We start from the raw sequence: 17,546 nt of genomic DNA on the forward strand, positions 1-17,546 counted from the left end.
TCTAGTTACCCTCTTGCTCCTTATATATGAATAAAAGGCTTTGGGATTTTCCTTAACCCTGTTTGCTAAAGATATTTCATGACCCCTTTTAGCCCTCTTACTTCCTCGTTTCAGATTGCGCCTACAATCCCGATATTCTTTCAAAGCTTCGTCTTTCTTCAGCCGCCTAGACCTTATGTGTGCTTCCTTTTTCCTCTTAGCTAGTCTCACAATTTCACCTGTCATCCATGGTTCCCTAATCTTGCCATTTCTACCCCTCATTTTCACAGGAACATGTCTCTCCTGCACGCTAATTAACCTCTCTTTAAAAGCCTCCCACATATCAAAAGTGGATTTACCTTCAAACAGCTGCTCCCAATCTACATTCCCCAGCTCCTGCCGAATTTTGGTATCGTTGGCCTTCCCCCAATTTAGCACTCTTCCTTTAGGACCACTCTCGTCTTTGTCCATGAGTATTATAAAACTTACGGAATTGTGATCACTATTCCCAAAGTAGTCCCCTACTGAAACGTCAACCACCTGGCCCGGCTCATTTCCCAACACCAGGTCCAGTATGGCCCCTTCCCGAGTTGGACTATTTACATACTGCTCCAGAAAACCCTCCTGGATGCTCCTTACAAATTCTGCTCCATCTAGACCTCTAACATTAAGTGAATCCCAGTCAATGTTGGGAAAATTAAAATCTCCCATCACCACCACCACCACTTCGTAGCAAGAGGATTCAAGTACAGGGGCAGGGATGTCTTGCTGCAATTATACAGGGCCTTGGTGAGGCCACACCTGGAATATGGTGTGCAATTTTGGTCTCCTTATCTGAGGAAGGATGTTCTTGCTATAGAGGGAGTGCAGCGAAGGTTTACCAGACTGATTCCTGGGATGGCAGGACTGACTTATGAGGAGAGATTGAGTCGGTTAGGATTATATTCGCTGGAGTTCAGAAGAATGAGGGGGATCTCATAGAAACCTATAAAATTCCAACAGGACTTGACTGGGTAGATGCAGGAAGGATGTTCCCAGCGGTGGGGGAGTCCAGAACCAGGGGTCATAGTCCAAGGATACGGGGTAAACCTTTCAAGACTGAGATGAGGAGAAATTTCTTCACGCAGTGAGTGGCGAGCCTGTGGGATTCGCTACCACAGAAAGCAGTTGAGGCCAAAACATTGTATGTTTTCAAGAAGGAATTAGATATAGCTCTTGGGGCGAAAGGGATCAAAGGATATGGGGGGGGGAAAGCGGGAACAGATTACTGAGTTGGATGATCAGCCATCATAACGAATTGCGGAACAGGCTTGAAGGGCTGACTGGCCTATTCCTGCTCCTATTTTCTATGTTTCTATAAACATTTCTGCCTCTCAACCTCTTTCTCCTCCTTTAAGATGCTGCTTTAAACCTATCTCTTTGACAAAGCTTTTGGTCACTTGTCCTGATATCTTCTTGCTTAGTTCAGTTGTCCAATTGTGTTTGATTAACACTCGTGTGAATTGCCTTTGGATTCTTTATTATATTAAAGGCAACATATAAATTGTTGTCGGGGAGCATGGATGGCCTTGATGCGGAGGAGGGAAAATTGAAATCCTGATGAAAGGTCATCAACTTGAGACGTTAACTGTTTCTCTCTCCATAGATGCTGCCAGACTTGTTGATAACATTTGTGCGTCTAGATCAGAATAAATTGAGTTTAGTTTCAAATTGCTTCTTGTGGCACCGCTCGTGGATAACTGGACAATAAGAGGGGATGTGCCTAAAATTAGCAGCAGCTGAAAGGGCCAAATGACTTGCTCTTGTGCTAAAAGTTGTTTTTTGTTGAGCACATGGCAGAGAGTGGAGAAGCATATTCTAAGAGAATCACATAAAAACTTCAAATCACTCAAGCTGACCGGGCACATGTGGAAGGCATGATGTTGCGGAGTTCCAATGTAAACAAGAATTCACCTGAAGTGAAACTAACCTTCTGGGCAGCTTACGAACAAGCGTTTCAAACTTTGATATGTTCCAATCTTGATGGTGCCATAGGATGCCTGCCGCAACAGAGCTGGGCTAATGCTGTATGAGGAAATAAAGGCATTATTACAGATTAGCCTATATACCAAACAAACAGTCACTATGCCCCAGCCCGAATGTTCAGCACTCCAGGCCATTTCTACACCTATTTCTTTCACTGCAGGACTTCCTCTGTCCAACTATCTTCAGCTACTACAACAATGACCTTCTCTCCATCACAAGGTAAGAGGGTTCTTTGTTTATAATTCCAGTCTTTAGCCTGTTTCTTCATTCATGTCATATCTCCATATTATCAAAACATAAATAACGAAGAATCCAGTCAGATGCAGGAACCTCTCCATTTCCTTTCAACCTGCAAAGTTCTCTATTATCCATCTGCGCAGATTGTTCCATACATTAAGCACCCTGCTGCTAAAGGAATATTAGATAGAAGGAACAGAAACTTTGGCAGTTTGCTGTTTTCTAACAGTAGACGTTGCTGCCATGTGTGGGATAACATTAAGGCAGTCCATTTTTACTCAATAGTAATATATTTTTACTGGTGCTCGATAAGCTTTTGGAAGTTTTTAATCTCACGTGCAGCCTGTCGATTTCAAACAAATAAACAACTTGCACATTTAATGTAGAAAGCAGCCTCCGCTCTTCACAGGGACATGAGCAGACATTGAGCAGAAGCAGGAGATTTTAGGAGGTGTGCCTAAACTTGACCATAAAGGAAAGATTGAAGATGGGGCAGCAGTTTGCAAAGGCAAAGGAGTCAAAGGTGGAATTTTTGAAGAGGGGTGATGGACACAGTTTTGAAAGGGAGGGGACAGCACCCCAGAGGGAACCATTTCCAATGTCAGCTAGGATGGCAGCCAGAACAGGAAGCTGGGTGGTCAGCAGTTTAGTGGGAAAGGATTAAGGAAGCAGGAAGAGGGTTTCATTGACAAGATCAGCTTGGAAAGGATCTAAGGAGATAGGAAAGAAAACGATGCGAGTTTGGGACAAGGGCAGGGGGAACATGGTAATAGCTGGTCAGAAAAAGACGACTTGAATTTATATAGCGCCTTTCACAACCAGCAAAACTCCCAAAGTGCTTTACAACCAATTAAGTACTTTTTGAAGTGTTGTCACTGTTGTTACAGAGGAAATGCGACAGTTAACGGCCAATACGCATACAGCAAGCTCCTACAAAAAGCAAGGTGAAAATGGCCAGATAATGTTTTTTTGGTGATGTAGATTGAGGGATGAATATTGGCTGGACAACCAGGGATAACTCTTGCTCTGCTTTGAAAAAGTGCCTTGGAATTTTCTACATCCACCAGAGGGGGGAGACGGGGCCTCGGTTTAATGTTTCATCTGAAAGATGGTACCTCCGACAGTGTAATACCTGTGTCAGTCTGTATTTTTGTGAAGTTGGCCTAACTCGATGGGCCGTATGGGCCTCCTTTGGTGCCATAATGACTGTGTGACTCCAAGTCTTGCAGTCGGACTGGAACCCACAACCTTCTGACTCAGAGGTGCGAGTGCCACCGACTGGTGCGTCAGATAGTTTTAATCTAGTCACAAAGTCCATGAGCTCCTTGCACTTGTTGGTAATGAAAACACATGAAGTGGGACAGAGGGGTTTCAGAAGACAGTCTGTCCTGAGGAGAAGCTGGGGAATATCTCTGCATTCCAGGATGATCCTGGTAATCGTGAACAATTTTGGCTAAGGAGAGCAGGTCCAATCAGATCTGGCAATGGATGGTTTAACCAGTTGTCTGCCACATACATTCAGATCTGCATCCCTTGGACTCAAGGGAAGTAGGAGATTGGGGCCTACCAGAGGAACAACCAGGGTGAGAACGAGTGTAATGATTTTCATGGGGACAAGGGCATCAAAGGTGGAAGTTAGGGTGTGATTGAGCAGATTTGCATCTGCTAGAATGTCATGGTGACTGGAAGACCAAAGGCTGGACCAAAAGATGGGAATTTGAAAATGCAGAAATGCCTTAGGGAGAATTTTTTTCCAGGGATGAAATGGGGTTGGGAGGAGGAAGGGTAACATGGGTGTAGAGAGATAGAAGTAGTGATCAGATGAGACCATGGAAGAAGAGGGGCCAGGTGAGATGGCTAGGTTAAGGGAGTGGTCATCAGGGGAGGAACATTTATATGGAGGGAGAGGTTTAGGGAGGACAAGAGTTCAGTGAACTCAGGGAAGAGATAGCATGAGTTGAGATGGAGGCTGAAACTACTGAGGGTGAGAAACTGCGCATTGCAGAAGTGGGAAGGAGGGAGGGAGGGGTAGGCAATGGCTCCGAGGGAATATATACACATTGGAGCAGTAGGCAATTCAGCTCAAGCTTGATCTGCCATTCAAATATAGCATGACTGATCTATAACTCCAACTTAATTTCCCCACCTTTGTTCCATTTCCCTTGGTACTCTTGTCCAACAAAAATCAGTCGATTCCATTTTGAAAAAGCCAGCCTCAACAGCTTTTTTGTTAGATTTCCCCTTCACTTTGTCTGAAGAACTGCTTGATTTCACACCTGAATGGCCTAGGTTAAGGTTATATCCCCTTGTTCTGAACTCTCCCACCAGAAGAAATAGCTTCTCTATATCTATCCTTTTGAATTCTTTTATCATTTTAAACAATTCAATTAGATCACTCCATAATCTCCTAAATTCAAGGGAATACAAAATAAATTTATGCAATTTGTCCTCACTATTTAACCCTATGAACTCTGGAATCACTCTGTGAATCTATGCTGTACCCTCTCCAAAGCCAATATATCCTTCCTGAGGTACAGTGCCCAAAACAGCAGACAATAGTCAATATGCCACGAGTGGGTAGCAGAGTGATCGCAGAACAGAGTGCTAAAGCCAGGAATTTGGTGAAGAGCAGGAAGGAGGTGCTGCTTTTCTTTTTAAATCTCCAGTACCTGCAGTAGAAGCTTGAAGCATTAAGTACTTAAATTTTTTTTTATTCATTTCATGGGATGTGGGAGTCACTGGCCAAGCTAGCATTTATTGCCCATCCCTAATTGCCCATGAGGTGGTGGTGAGCTGCCTTCTTGAACCACTGCAGTCCATGTCGGGTGGGTACGCCCACAGTGCTGTTAGGAAGAGAGTTCCAGGATTTTGACCCAGTGACAGTGAAGGAACGGCAATATAGTTCCAAGTCAGGATGGTGTGTGACTTAGAGGGCAGCTTTCAGGGAATGGTTTTCCCATGCATTTTCTGCCCTTGTCCTTCTAGGTGGTGAAGGTCATGGGTTTGGAAGGTGCTGCCTGAGTAGCCTTGGTGCGTTGCTGCAGTGCATCTTGTAGATGGTACACACTGCTGCCACTGTGGTGGAGGGAGTGAATATTTGTGGACAGGGGTGCCAATTACGTGGGTTGTTTAGTCCTGGATGGTGTCGAGCTACGAGTGTTGTTGGAGCTGCACCCATCCAGACAAGTGGAGAGTGTTCCATCACATGCTTGAATTGTGCTTTGTAGATGGTGGACAGGTTTTGGGGAGTCAGGAGGTAAGTTACTTGCCCCAGAATTCCTAGCTTCTGACCTGCTCTTGTAGCCACAGTATTTATATTGCTACTCCAGTTCAGTTTCTGGTCAATGGTAGCCCCTAGGATGTTGATAGTGGGGGATTCAACTATCGTAATGCCGTTGAATGTCAAGGTGAGATGGTTAGATTCTCTCTTGTTGGAGATGGTCATTGCCTGGCACTTGTGTGGCATGAATGTTACTTGCCACTTATCAGCCCAAGCCTGGATATTGTCCAGGTCTTGCTGCATTTCATGGACTGCTTCAGTATCTGAGGAGTCACCAGTGGTGAGCATTGTGCAGTCATCAGCGAACATCCCCAATTCTGACCTTATGATTGAAGGTCATTGATGAAACAGCTGAAAATGGTTGGGCCTAGGGCATTACCCTGAAGAACTCCTGCAGTAGTGTCCTGGAGCTGAGATGATTGACCTCCAACAACCACAGCCATCTTGCTTTGGGCTAGCTACAATTCCAACCAGCAGAGAGTTTTCCCCCTGACTCCAGTTTTGCTGGAGTTCCATGATGCCATGGTCAAATGCTGCCTTAATGTCAAGGGCAAGTCACTCTCACCTAACCTTGAGTTCAGCTCTTTTGTCCATGTTTTATTGCAAATCAGTGTGTGGAAAGAGAAAAAAACCTTACCAACTAAACACTGGATATAAATAATCTGGACTAAGATATGGTAAAGCAGGTTGTGTGTGGGCTGCGGTATGTGGGAGTTAAGGGACAGCGAGACTGTCCTGGGCGAACACATCCACAATAATGTCTCCATCTCAAAACTCTCCAGCTCAGGGTCTTGAGCTGGAGTATCGGTTCTAGACATTAACACAAGGGAGTGGAATCAGTTTTTGGACAGTTTGCTCCAGACTTCAGTCACACCTCAATAAGAGATGCAGGCACAGAATGGATGGAGTTGGTCTGACAGATAATGTATAGACTATGGGGAATCCAGGTGAGATAGAGAACGAGGAACCACAGAAACTGATCTTATCCAACAGGTAAAATGTACTTGCCACCTGCGAGGATGTGGATAAAGACTGTCGGATGGACAGCCAGCATGCAGACGATGACATCTTGGTTGCGGGGCGGGGCGGGGGAGGATGCCTAATGTCATAGCTGTAGGGAAATCAATAATTAGGGAGTCAGATAGCATCCTTTGTAAACAGGAGCAAGAGTCCCATTTGGTTTGATGCCTACCTGGTATGTCAAATGGACTTGAAAAGGATATTGGAGAGGGATGGGGAAGGATCCAGATGTTGTGGTCAATGTTGGTACCAATAACAGAGGAAAGAGTAGGCAAGAGGTCCTGTTTGGAAAGTACCAGGAATTTGGAGTTAAATAAGACAGGTCCTCAAGGGTTATAAATCTCTGGAAATTTAGAAATCCAAAAGGGAAAAGTTGAGGAATCGGAACAGTATAGCATTGTGGGTAAAGATGAGCAGAATGGGACAAATTTTCACAAAAATTGGACATCAGCAAATAAGATCATTGTAGTGAACAGAAATAAAAAAAAAATTAAAGGTTCTTTATCTGAATATGCGAAGCAACTACAATAGGATGAACTAGTGGCACAAATAGAGGTAAATGATTTAGATCTCATCGCCATTACAGAGACATGGTTACAAGGTGATCAAGATTTTATTTATTTAGAGATACAGCACTGAAACAGGCCCTTCAGCCCACCGAGTCTGTGCCGACCATCAACCACCCATTTATACTAATCCTACACTAATCCCATATTCCTACCACATCCCCACCTACCTATACAAGGGGCAATTTATAATGGCCAATTTACCTATCAACCTGCAAGTCTTTTAGTGGTGGGAGGAAACCGGAGTACCCGGCGAAAACCCACGCAGACACAGGGAGAACTTGCAAACTCCACACAGGCAGTACCCAGAATTGAACCCAGGTCGCTGGAGCTGTGAGGCTGCGGTGCTAACCACTGTGCCACCCGGTTGGGAAATAAATATTTCAGGGAACACAATGTTTCAGAAAGAGAGACAGAATGGCAAAGGAGGAGTGGCCTTGATAGTAAAGGATGATATAAAGGCATTAGTGAAAAAGGATCTAGCTTCAGAAGATCATGAGGTAGAATCAGTATGGGTGGAAATTAATAGCAAGATTCAGAAAACACTGGTGAGAGCAGTTTATAGGCCCCTAACACTAGTTATACCGTGGGACAGAGCATTCAACAAGAAATTATTGGAGCTTGTAAGAAAGGCAATGTAATAACTTTGGAGGAATTTAATCTTCATATAGGCTGGGACAAGGAAATTGGCAAGAATGGTGTAGAAGGTGAATTTGTAGAAGGCTTTCAGGACAGTTTCTTGGAGCAATATGTTGGTGGAAAGGTAAGCTGTGGGGAGGAGATAGGTTCAGTGAGTGAGCAACAAGATAGCAAATGGAGCATAATGTAGGGAACTGTGAAGTTTGGTTGCAAGAATAGAAAAGCTGCCTGTGTGGAGTTTGCAAGTTCTCCCTGTGTCTGCGTGGGTTTTCTCTGGGTGCTTCGGTTTCCTCCCACAAGCCAAAAGACTTGCAGGTTGATAGGTAAATTGGCCATTATAAATTGTCACTAGTATAGGTAGGTGGTAGGGAAATATAGGGACAGGTGGGGATGTTTGGTAGGAATATGGGATTAGTGTAGGATTAGTATAAATGGGTGGTTGATGTTCGGCACAGACTCGGTGGGCCGAAGGGCCTGTTTCAGTGCTGTATCTCTAATCTAATCAACACTTTAAAAAGGTGTGAAACTTGTAAATGCTGATGTTCAAAGAGACTTCGGTGTGCTTGCACAAGGAACGCAGAAAGTTAGCATGCAGGTACAGCAAGCAATTAGGAACGCAAATAGCAAGGGGATTGTACAAGTTTTTGGTGATACCACATCTGGAGTAGTGTGCAATTTTGGTCTCCACCATTTAAGAAAGCATTGGAGGCAGTGCAGCAAAGGTTCACTAAATTCGTCCCTGGGATGAGCAGGTTGTCCTATGATGAGAAGCTGAGTAAACTGGGCCTATATTCTCTAGAGTTTAGAAAAATGAGCGGCAATCTCATTGAAGCATACAAGATTCTGAAGGGGCTGGATAGGTAGTCACAGGGATTGTTTCTACTGGTGGAGGAATCTAAATCAGAGGCATAGTATCAGGATAATGGGCCGATGATTTAGGACTAAGATGAGGAAAAATTACTTCACTCAAAAGGGTTGTGAATCTTTTGGAATTCTCTACCCCAGAGGTTTATGGATGCTCCAGCGTAAATACATTTAAGGCTGGGATAGACACATTTTTGGTCTCTCCGGGAATCAAGGGAGTTGGCGAACGGACAGGAAAGTGGAGGCTTTGGAGAGGGTACAGAAGAGGTTTACCAGGATGTTGCCTGGTCTGGAGGGCATTAGCTATGAGGAGAGGTTGGATAAACTCGGATTGTTTTCACTGGAACGACGGAGGTGGAGGGGCAACATGATAGAGGTTTACAAAGTTATGAGTGGCATGGACAGAGTGGATAGTCAGAAGCTTTTTCCCAGGGTGGAAGAGTCAGTTACTAGGGGACATAGGTTTAAGATGCGAGGGGCAAAAGTTTAGAGGGGATGTGCGAGGCAAGTTCTTTACACAAGAGGGTGGTGAGTGCCTGGAACTTGCTGCCAAGGGAGGTGGTGGAAGCAGGTACGATAGCGACGTTTAAGAGGCATCTTGACAAATCCATGAATAGGATGGGAATAGAGGGATACGGTCCCCGGAAGTGCAGAAGGTTTTAGTTTAGGCGGGCGTCAAGATCGGCGCAGGCTTGGAGAGCCGAACGGCCTGTTCCTGTGCTGGACTGTTCTTTGAATGGCGGAGCAGGCTCGATGGGCCATATTGTCTACTCCTGCTCCTATTTCTTGTGTTATCACCTGAGTCACATACAAATTGGCATTGGGTTAAGATGATTAGGTCGGTGAACACGTAGTTGAAGGAGTGGCACGGGAAAGAGGAGTCCCATTACATGGGACACGGTCACCAGTATTGGGATGGGAAAGAACTGTCCAATTGGACGGGCTCCACCTAAAACCGAGCTGGGACCAGGGCTCTAGCAGATGGGATAAATAAGACAGACAGTCACTGGGACTTTAAACTAGTAAGTGGCAGGTAGGGCTCAGCTGGAAAAGTTACTGTAGGTAATAGTTCAAAAATAAATAAAAGGGAAGAGAGTAAAGCACGAGCCAAAAATTGTGCTTTCGGGACTGCAGGTTAAGGGAAAATAAAAATTAATTAAACCAGGAGAAATAGGAAACGTGCAAAGTAAAACATTGGAGCAGAATGATAATTTAGGGTATGTGGCCCAAATAAGTATTCATTATCTAAAGGCACAGAGTATAACCAACAAATTAAATGAATTGTAGTCGTAGATTCAACTTGGAGGGTAAAACATAGTAGTCAATATAGAGATATGGTTGCAAGAAAGTCAGGTCTGGGAAGTAAATAAGGTTAAAAGCTTTACAGGAAAGATCGGGAAAATGGTCAAGGAGAGGAGTCGACTGAATGATTAAGGATGAAATCGCTTCAATGATGAGAGGATATAACGAGAGTCAAAGCAGGAATGGAAACCTTATGGGTAGAAGAAAGAAATAGAAAAGGGTTTACAAATCTAGCGGGAGTTGAGTATAAGCCCCCGGTAGGAAGCTGTGAAGTGGTAGCTTGTAGAAATACTGAGATTAGACAATTATGTAGTAAAGGCAGAGTTGTTTGGGAATATTTTAACTTTTATATAGATTGGGATAAGCAGATTAGCAAGTTCAGAAAGATAGTGAATTTTGAGTGCGTCTGAGATAATTTTATGCAACAATATGTCGTAGAGCCAACAAGGAGGCACACGATATTAATTTATTAATTAATGAGCAATGAGCCATATTTCATTAAAAGCCCAACACTGAGTGAACATTTATCTAAAAGTGATCATAAAATGATTGTGTTCAACATAGTATTTGAAAGGGAGAAATATGAAATAGCTAAGATTCTAGATTTCAGTAAGGCTGACTTCAATGCGATGAGACGGAGACTGTCCACAGTAAACTGGGCAAACCTGTTAATGGGTAAAATGACAGAAGATGAATGGGAGATGTTCAAAAAAGAATGCGATACAGAACCAGTTTATAACGCTAAAGGGCAACAGATCTACTTGCCAAAAAATAGCCATGGACAACTAAAGAGGTAAAAGACAGCATAAATAGTTGTTTGGTAGTATAGAACATGAGTATTGCTGAAAAAAAAAGTCCGTTGAAGCTTTTCATCTTGCACTCATCAGCACAGATGCAAGAATGCCAAAGCTCAAAGGAGAATAACAATACTGCATGAGAAAAGGGTGCTGATGGGGGTGCATTCTCGACTTGCCAACCTAAGGAATAACTGTCCCCATACTTTTGTTTAATTCAATAAAGGTACCACGTCTGGACATGTTCCTTCTGCCTGCAGAGGACAGGTCCTTGTGCATGAATATACGTCGTTGGGACATTTGGCCTATGCACCCGGCATCAAACTAGCCATGGAATTTCTATACCACAATACTCATTTTTGTGTGGTAGGCAGAATGCCTTTTTGGCTTGATGGCAGCATCCTGTTGGTGGAAAATACCACTCGTGTTGCTACTGCATAGCAGTAGTTTCACCTGTTGCTCAAATGTTTGAGATACATACCTTACCCTTCCAGGGTAATTTGAGGTAGACTGGGCACTTTTCAGGTCCAAACGTGGCAGCCTTAGGCTCATTTGTAAGTATGCACGATACACGAGCAATGATCTGATCTGGATAGTCATTATCCCGCAGGACAGATTTAATGAGCCCTATTTCGACATCAAGCTTGCATGTGAGCAAAAGGCTTGGGCCCTATTTACAAGATTGCCAATAAGGCATGGAGCTGTAGGATTTCCAATGTGTATACTGACCAGTGAAGGTAGGCTTGTGGTGCACAGTAGTACACAACCCATTAGCTGATTTCTCAACTAGCACATCGAGGAAGGGAGCTCATTAGACTGCACGGACTCAATGGGCTGAACGGCCTCCTTCTCTACCGTAAATGACTCAATGATAGATTAAGGAAATGGGCAAAGCTGCAACAAATGGATTTCAATGTAGGCCTGAGGTCATTCACTTTGGACCTAAAAAAGGATAGAACAGAGTACTTAGTAAATGGTGAAAAGTAGAAACAGTGGAGGCCCAAGGAGACTGGGAGTGGGGGGGGGGGGAGCATTATACACATCATTTTCGGCATTGAGAATGCAGCTTAGGTTTACTAGAATGATAACTGGACTCCAAGAGTCAAGCAATGAGGACAGAATAAACAAATTGGGGTTGCATTGCCTGGAATTTAGAAGTTTAAGGGTTGATTTGATCAAAGTTTTCAAGAGGAACAGATAGGATAGATTGGGAGAAACTATTTCTGCTAGTTGGGGAGTCTAGGTCTAGTAGGCAGAGTCAAGAAGTTAGAGTCAGTACTTTCAGGAATGAAAATAGGAAACATTTACTCATACAAAAGGTGGCAGAAATATGAAATTCCCTTCCGCAAATGACAATTGTTGCTAAATCAATTGTTAATTTTTAATCTGAGCTTGATAGATTGTTAGCCAAAGATATTAAGGGATGTGGGGCAAAGGCGTGTATGTGGAGATTGGTCGCAGACCAGCTATGATCTCACAATGGCAGAACGGGCACGAGGAGCTACATGGCCTCCTTCTGTTAATATATTCCTATGATGGGGTCACTGTGTTACATGGTATAACAACAACTTGTATTATATAGTGCCTTTAATGTAATAAAAGGTGCTTCACAGGAGCATTATAGAGTAAAATTTGACGCCAAGCCAAAAAAGTGATATTAGGGCAGATGGTCAAACATTTGGTCAAAGAGATAAAAGCAAAATACTGCAAATGCTGGAAATCTGAAATAAAAACAAGAAATGCTGGAAATATTCAGCAGGTCTGGCAGCATCTGTGGAGAGAGCAGCAGAGTTAACGTTTCAGGTCAGTGACCCTTCATCAGAACTGACAAATATGAGAAATGTAAAAGGTTTTAAGTAGGTAAAGCAAGGGTGGGGCAAAAGATAACAAAGGAGATGATGTTGATAGGACAAGGAGGGGAGGGGAGAGGGGGGGAGGAGGGGAGGAGAGAGGGGGGGAGGAGGGGAGGGGAGAGGGGGGGAGGAGGGGAGGGGAGAGGGGGGAGGAGGGGAGGGGAGGGGAGGGGGGGAGGAGGGCAGGGGAGAGGGGGGAAGAGGGGAGGGGAGAGGGGGGAGGAGGAGAGGGGAAAGGGGGGAGGAGGGGAGGGGAGAGGGGGGAGGAGGGGTGGGGAGAGGGGGGAGGAGGGGAGGGGAGAGGGGGGAGGAGGGGAGGGGAGAGGGGGGGAGGAGGGGAGGAGAGAGGGGGGGAGGAGGGGAGGGGAGAGGGGGGAGGAGGGGAGGGGAGAGGGGGGGAGGAGGGGAGGGGAGGGGAGAGGGGGGAGGAGGGCAGGGGAGAGGGGGGGAAGAGGGGAGGGGAGAGGCAGGGAGGAGGGGAGGGGAGAGGGGGGAGGAGGGGAGGGGAGAGGGGGGAGGAGGGGAGGGGAGAGGGGGGGAGGAGGGGAGGGGAGAGGGGGGGAGGAGGGGAGGGGAGAGGGGGGGAGGAGGGGGGGAGGAGGGAGGAGGAGAGGGGAGGGGAGGGGGGAGGAGGAGGGGAGGGGAGGGGAGGGGAGGGGAGAGGGGGGAGAGGGGGAGGAGGAGGAGAGGGGAGGGGAGGGGGGAGGAGGGGGGGAGGAGGGGAGGGGGAGAGGGGAGGGGAGGGGGGGAGGAGGGGAGGGGAGGGGGGTGGAGGGGAGGGGAGGGGAGGGGGGGAGGAGGGGAGAGGAGGGGGGGAGTAGGAGAGGGGAGGGGAGGGGAGGGGGGAGGAGGGGAGGGGAGTGGGAGGAGGAGAGGGGAGGGGAGGGGGGAGGAGGAGAAGGGGGGAGGAGAGGGGGGAGGAGGAGAAGGGGGGAGGAGGGGAGGGGAGGGGGAGGAGGAGAGGGGAGGGGAGGGGGGAGGAGGAGAAGGGGGGAGGAGAGGGGGGAGGAGGAGAAGGGGGGAGGGGAGGGGGGAGGAGGAGAAGGGGGAGGAGGAGAAGGGGGGAGGAGGAGAAGGGGGGAGGAGGAGAAGGGGGAGGAGGAGGAGAAGGGGGGAGGAGGAGAAGGGGGGAGGAGGAGGAGAAGGGGGGGAGGAGGAGGAGAAGGGGGGAGAGGAGGAGAAGGGGGAGAGGAGGAGAAGGGGGGAGAGGAGGAGAAGGGGGGGAGAGGAGGAGAAGGGGAGGAGAAGGGGGGAGAGGAGGAGAAGGGGGAGAGGAGGAGAAGGGGGGAGAGGAGGAGAAGGGGGGGAGAGGAGGAGAAGGGGGGGAGAGGGGAGGGAGGAGGAAGGCTCCGCTCACCTACCGGCTCGTGCTAAGGGCAGCGAATTTCACGCACTTTCCAATGGCGAAGCAACAATTCGTCACTTCCTTTCCGGCTGTGACTCTATTGAACATGGCCGATATCCTAACCGGAAGGTGAGGTTACCAATGTAACAAGGGTCGTCAAACAGGAGCAAAGCGTTGAGATCACACGGGGGAACCAGAGACAAGCGGAAATAAAGAGAGACAACTGGGGATAAACACAGATGACAGATAGCCGGTGATAAGCACAGCTAATCAAGAATAAGAATATAAAAACTAGGAGTAGGCCATTCGATGCCTCGTGCCTTTTCGTTTAACAAGATCGTGGCCGGTTTTCTCCCTGAACTCCCATATCCCTCACTACCTGGAAACCTATCGATCGCAGCCTTCAATAAACATAATAGCTGGGCAACGACTGTTTGCTGGATGGACAATTCCAAATATTCACACAACACACTGAGTGAAGAAATTTCTTTTCAATCCAGTGTGAAATAGCGTTCCCTTATCCTTTAGTTCCAGAGTCTATGGACATCTATCCAGAATACTCAGCATCGCTATAGCAAGTGTACGAGCAAACATTGACTACTTGCGCAAGTGAAAACAATGGCAGATATCTCACTTAATCAGTTTCAATATCTTGATTTGAAAGTGAGTCATAGGCCAGGATTTTAGTCTGGCGACGGGGGTCTCGACATCCAGAAAAAGCGACACCAAGATCGCGGGTGGCCTCTTGTCTGGAAGGCCCACTGAATCTAGTACCAATCAGGCACTTAAATGGAGAGTGGTAGCCTTCCACAGGATCAAGGACTCCATTGCTGGAAGTCCTGTGCAGGCAGTGGCTGCTGCTGGAAAATCCGTTAAAGGACGCTGAGGATCGTTGCTGGACCCAGGCCAGAGGTTTTATTTTATTTATTTAATTTAGAGATACAGCACTGAAACAGGCCCTTCAGCCCACCGAGTCTGTGCTAACCAACAGCCACCCATTTATACTAATCCTACATTAATCCCATATTCCTACCACATCCCCTCCATTCTCCTACCACCTACCTACACTCGGTAGAGGCAATTTACAATGGCTAATTTATTTATCAACCTGCAAGTCTTTGGCTGTGGGAGGAAACTGGAGCACCCGGCGAAAACCCATGCGGTCACAGGGAGAACTTGCAAACTCCGCATAGGCAGTACCCAGAACCGAACCCGGGTCGCTGGAGCTGTGCGGCTGCAGTGCTAACCACTGCGCCACTGTGCCAAAAAAATGGGAGGGCTCTCGTCGGGTAGTTGTCGTCGGGGAGGGGGGAATAGGGGGATCAGCAGCAAGGGCAGTGGGGTGCCTGATGCCGGTTCTCTTTTTCAGGCACCAGGTGCCTTACAACGAGGGACCCCCCTCAACCCTCCCCCACCCTCCATCCTGGAGCTAGAAAGCAGCCCACACAGTTTTTCGTGCCATGCTTCCCAAGCGATGACAGGGCTGTCCACCACATGGCTAATAGCGGCTGTGCCAAGAAGAGGCCCTTAATTGGGGTTAATTGCCCACTAATTGCTCACAAGGTGGTATTAGATTGGGCAGTTAGTTTTATTTTCGGCTGGCGCACACACGATGGGCTGAATGGCCTCATTCTTTGCCATAATTTTTCGATGGTTCTATGGTTAAGGGCCTCAATTGGCAGCGGGGCGGGAAGACCATCCTGCCCCAGACTAAATTTTGGCAGAGGCGGGTTGGTAGCAAGACTTTCCTTGTTTTATACTCCATTCCCCTTGCAATAAGTACCAATATTTCATTTGCCTTCCTAATTACTTGCAGTACCTTTTTTTGATTCATGTACAAGGACACCCAGATCTCTATGTACTGCAGCATTCTGGAGTCTCTCTTCATGTAAATATTCTGCTTTTCTCTTCTTCCTGCCAAAGTGGATAACCTCACATTTTCCCACATTATACTCCATCTGTCCAGTCACTTAACCTATCTATATCACTTTGCAGATATTTTGGCTTGGATAACATCTGGGTGACAGGGGTCTCGACCACCAGCAAAAGTGCCGGCGCGATCTCTACGTTGCCTCCTCTGGGGAAGGCCCACCAGATCAAGTGCCAATTAGGCACATGGGTGGACAGTGGCCGGCCTTCCCTGGGATCAAGTTCCCAGTGGCGGAAGTCCCGACTGCTGAGAGCTGCCGACCAATCAGAGGTCGGCAGCTCTTTCGCTGAGCAGCACCACTGTGAAGCGGTGGTCGCTGCCAGTACTCAACTCACCCAAGGCCCTGGAACCAAGTCACAGGTAAGTCCCTCAATTGATGGCAGGGCAGGAAGGCCATACACTCCCTGGACTTAATTTGGGTGGAGATGGGCGGCAGCCGTCCTGCCCGATTATATGTTCTCTCCACCTCCAAACTCGAGCATAAAATTCTCCCCTTTGTGTCCTCCTACCTATCTTTGTTTCGGCCACAAATTTGACTACAATATTGCCAAGTAAAATGTAACGCACCAAGGCTCCTTAGACAGTACCTTCCAAACCCGTGACCTCCACCAACTAGAAGGACAAGGGCAGCAAATGCATGGGAACACCACCACCTGCAAGTTCCCCTCCAAGTTACACACCATCCTGACTTGGAACTATATCGCTGTTCCTTCACTGGGTCAAAATTCTGCAACTCCCTTCCTAACAGCACTGTGGGTGTACATACCTCACATGGACTGCAGCGGTTCAAGAAGGCAGCTCACCACCACATTCTCAAGGGCAATTAGGGATGAGCCAGTGACGCCCACATCCCATGAATGAATAAAAAAAAGTCAAGGAAAACCCAATAGTGTTATATAAATACATAAAGCGCAAGTGGATAACTAAGAAAAGAGTAGGGAGACCAGTGAGAGACCAAAAAGGTAACTTGTGTGTGGATGCAGAAGATGTGGGCAGGGTTCTTAATGACTTTTTTGTCTCTGTCTTGACAAAGGAGAGGGATGATGCAGACATTGTAGTTAAAGAGGAGGAGTGTGAAATATTAGATACGATAAGCATAAATGAAAGAGGAAGTAGTAGAGGGTCTGACATTCTTGAAAGTGCATAAATGGCCAGGGCCGGATGGATTGCATCCCAGGTTGTTAAAGGTGGATGCGCTGAGGATCTTCAAATCCTCACTAGATACAGGTGAGGTACTAGACGATTGGAGGTCTGTGAACATTGTACCATTGTTTAAAGAGGGTGCGGGGGATAGACCAAATAATTATAGGCCGGTCAGTCTGACCTCAGTGTTAGAATAGATTCTGAGGGACAGGATAAACTGCCACTTAGAAAGGCACTGATTAATCAGGGATAGTCAGCATGGATTTGTTAAAGGAAGGTCATGTCTTACTAACTTAATTGAGTTTTTTGAGGAAGTAAAAAGGAGGATTGATGAGGGTAGTGCAGTGGATATGGTCCACATGGATTTTAGTAAGGCATTTGACAAGGTCACGCATGCCAGACTGGTCAGTAAAATAAAAGCCCATGGGATACAGGAGAATGTGGCAGGTTGGATCCAGAATTGGCTCAGGGCCAGGAAACAAAGGGTACATAGAACATAGAAAATACAGCACAGAACAGGCCCTTCGGCCCACGATGTTGTGCCGATCCTTTGTCCTCTGTCAAGGACA

The sequence above is a fragment of the Heterodontus francisci genome, chromosome 43 (assembly GCF_036365525.1).
Source record: "Heterodontus francisci isolate sHetFra1 chromosome 43, sHetFra1.hap1, whole genome shotgun sequence".
Taxonomy (NCBI): Eukaryota; Metazoa; Chordata; class Chondrichthyes; order Heterodontiformes; family Heterodontidae; genus Heterodontus; species Heterodontus francisci.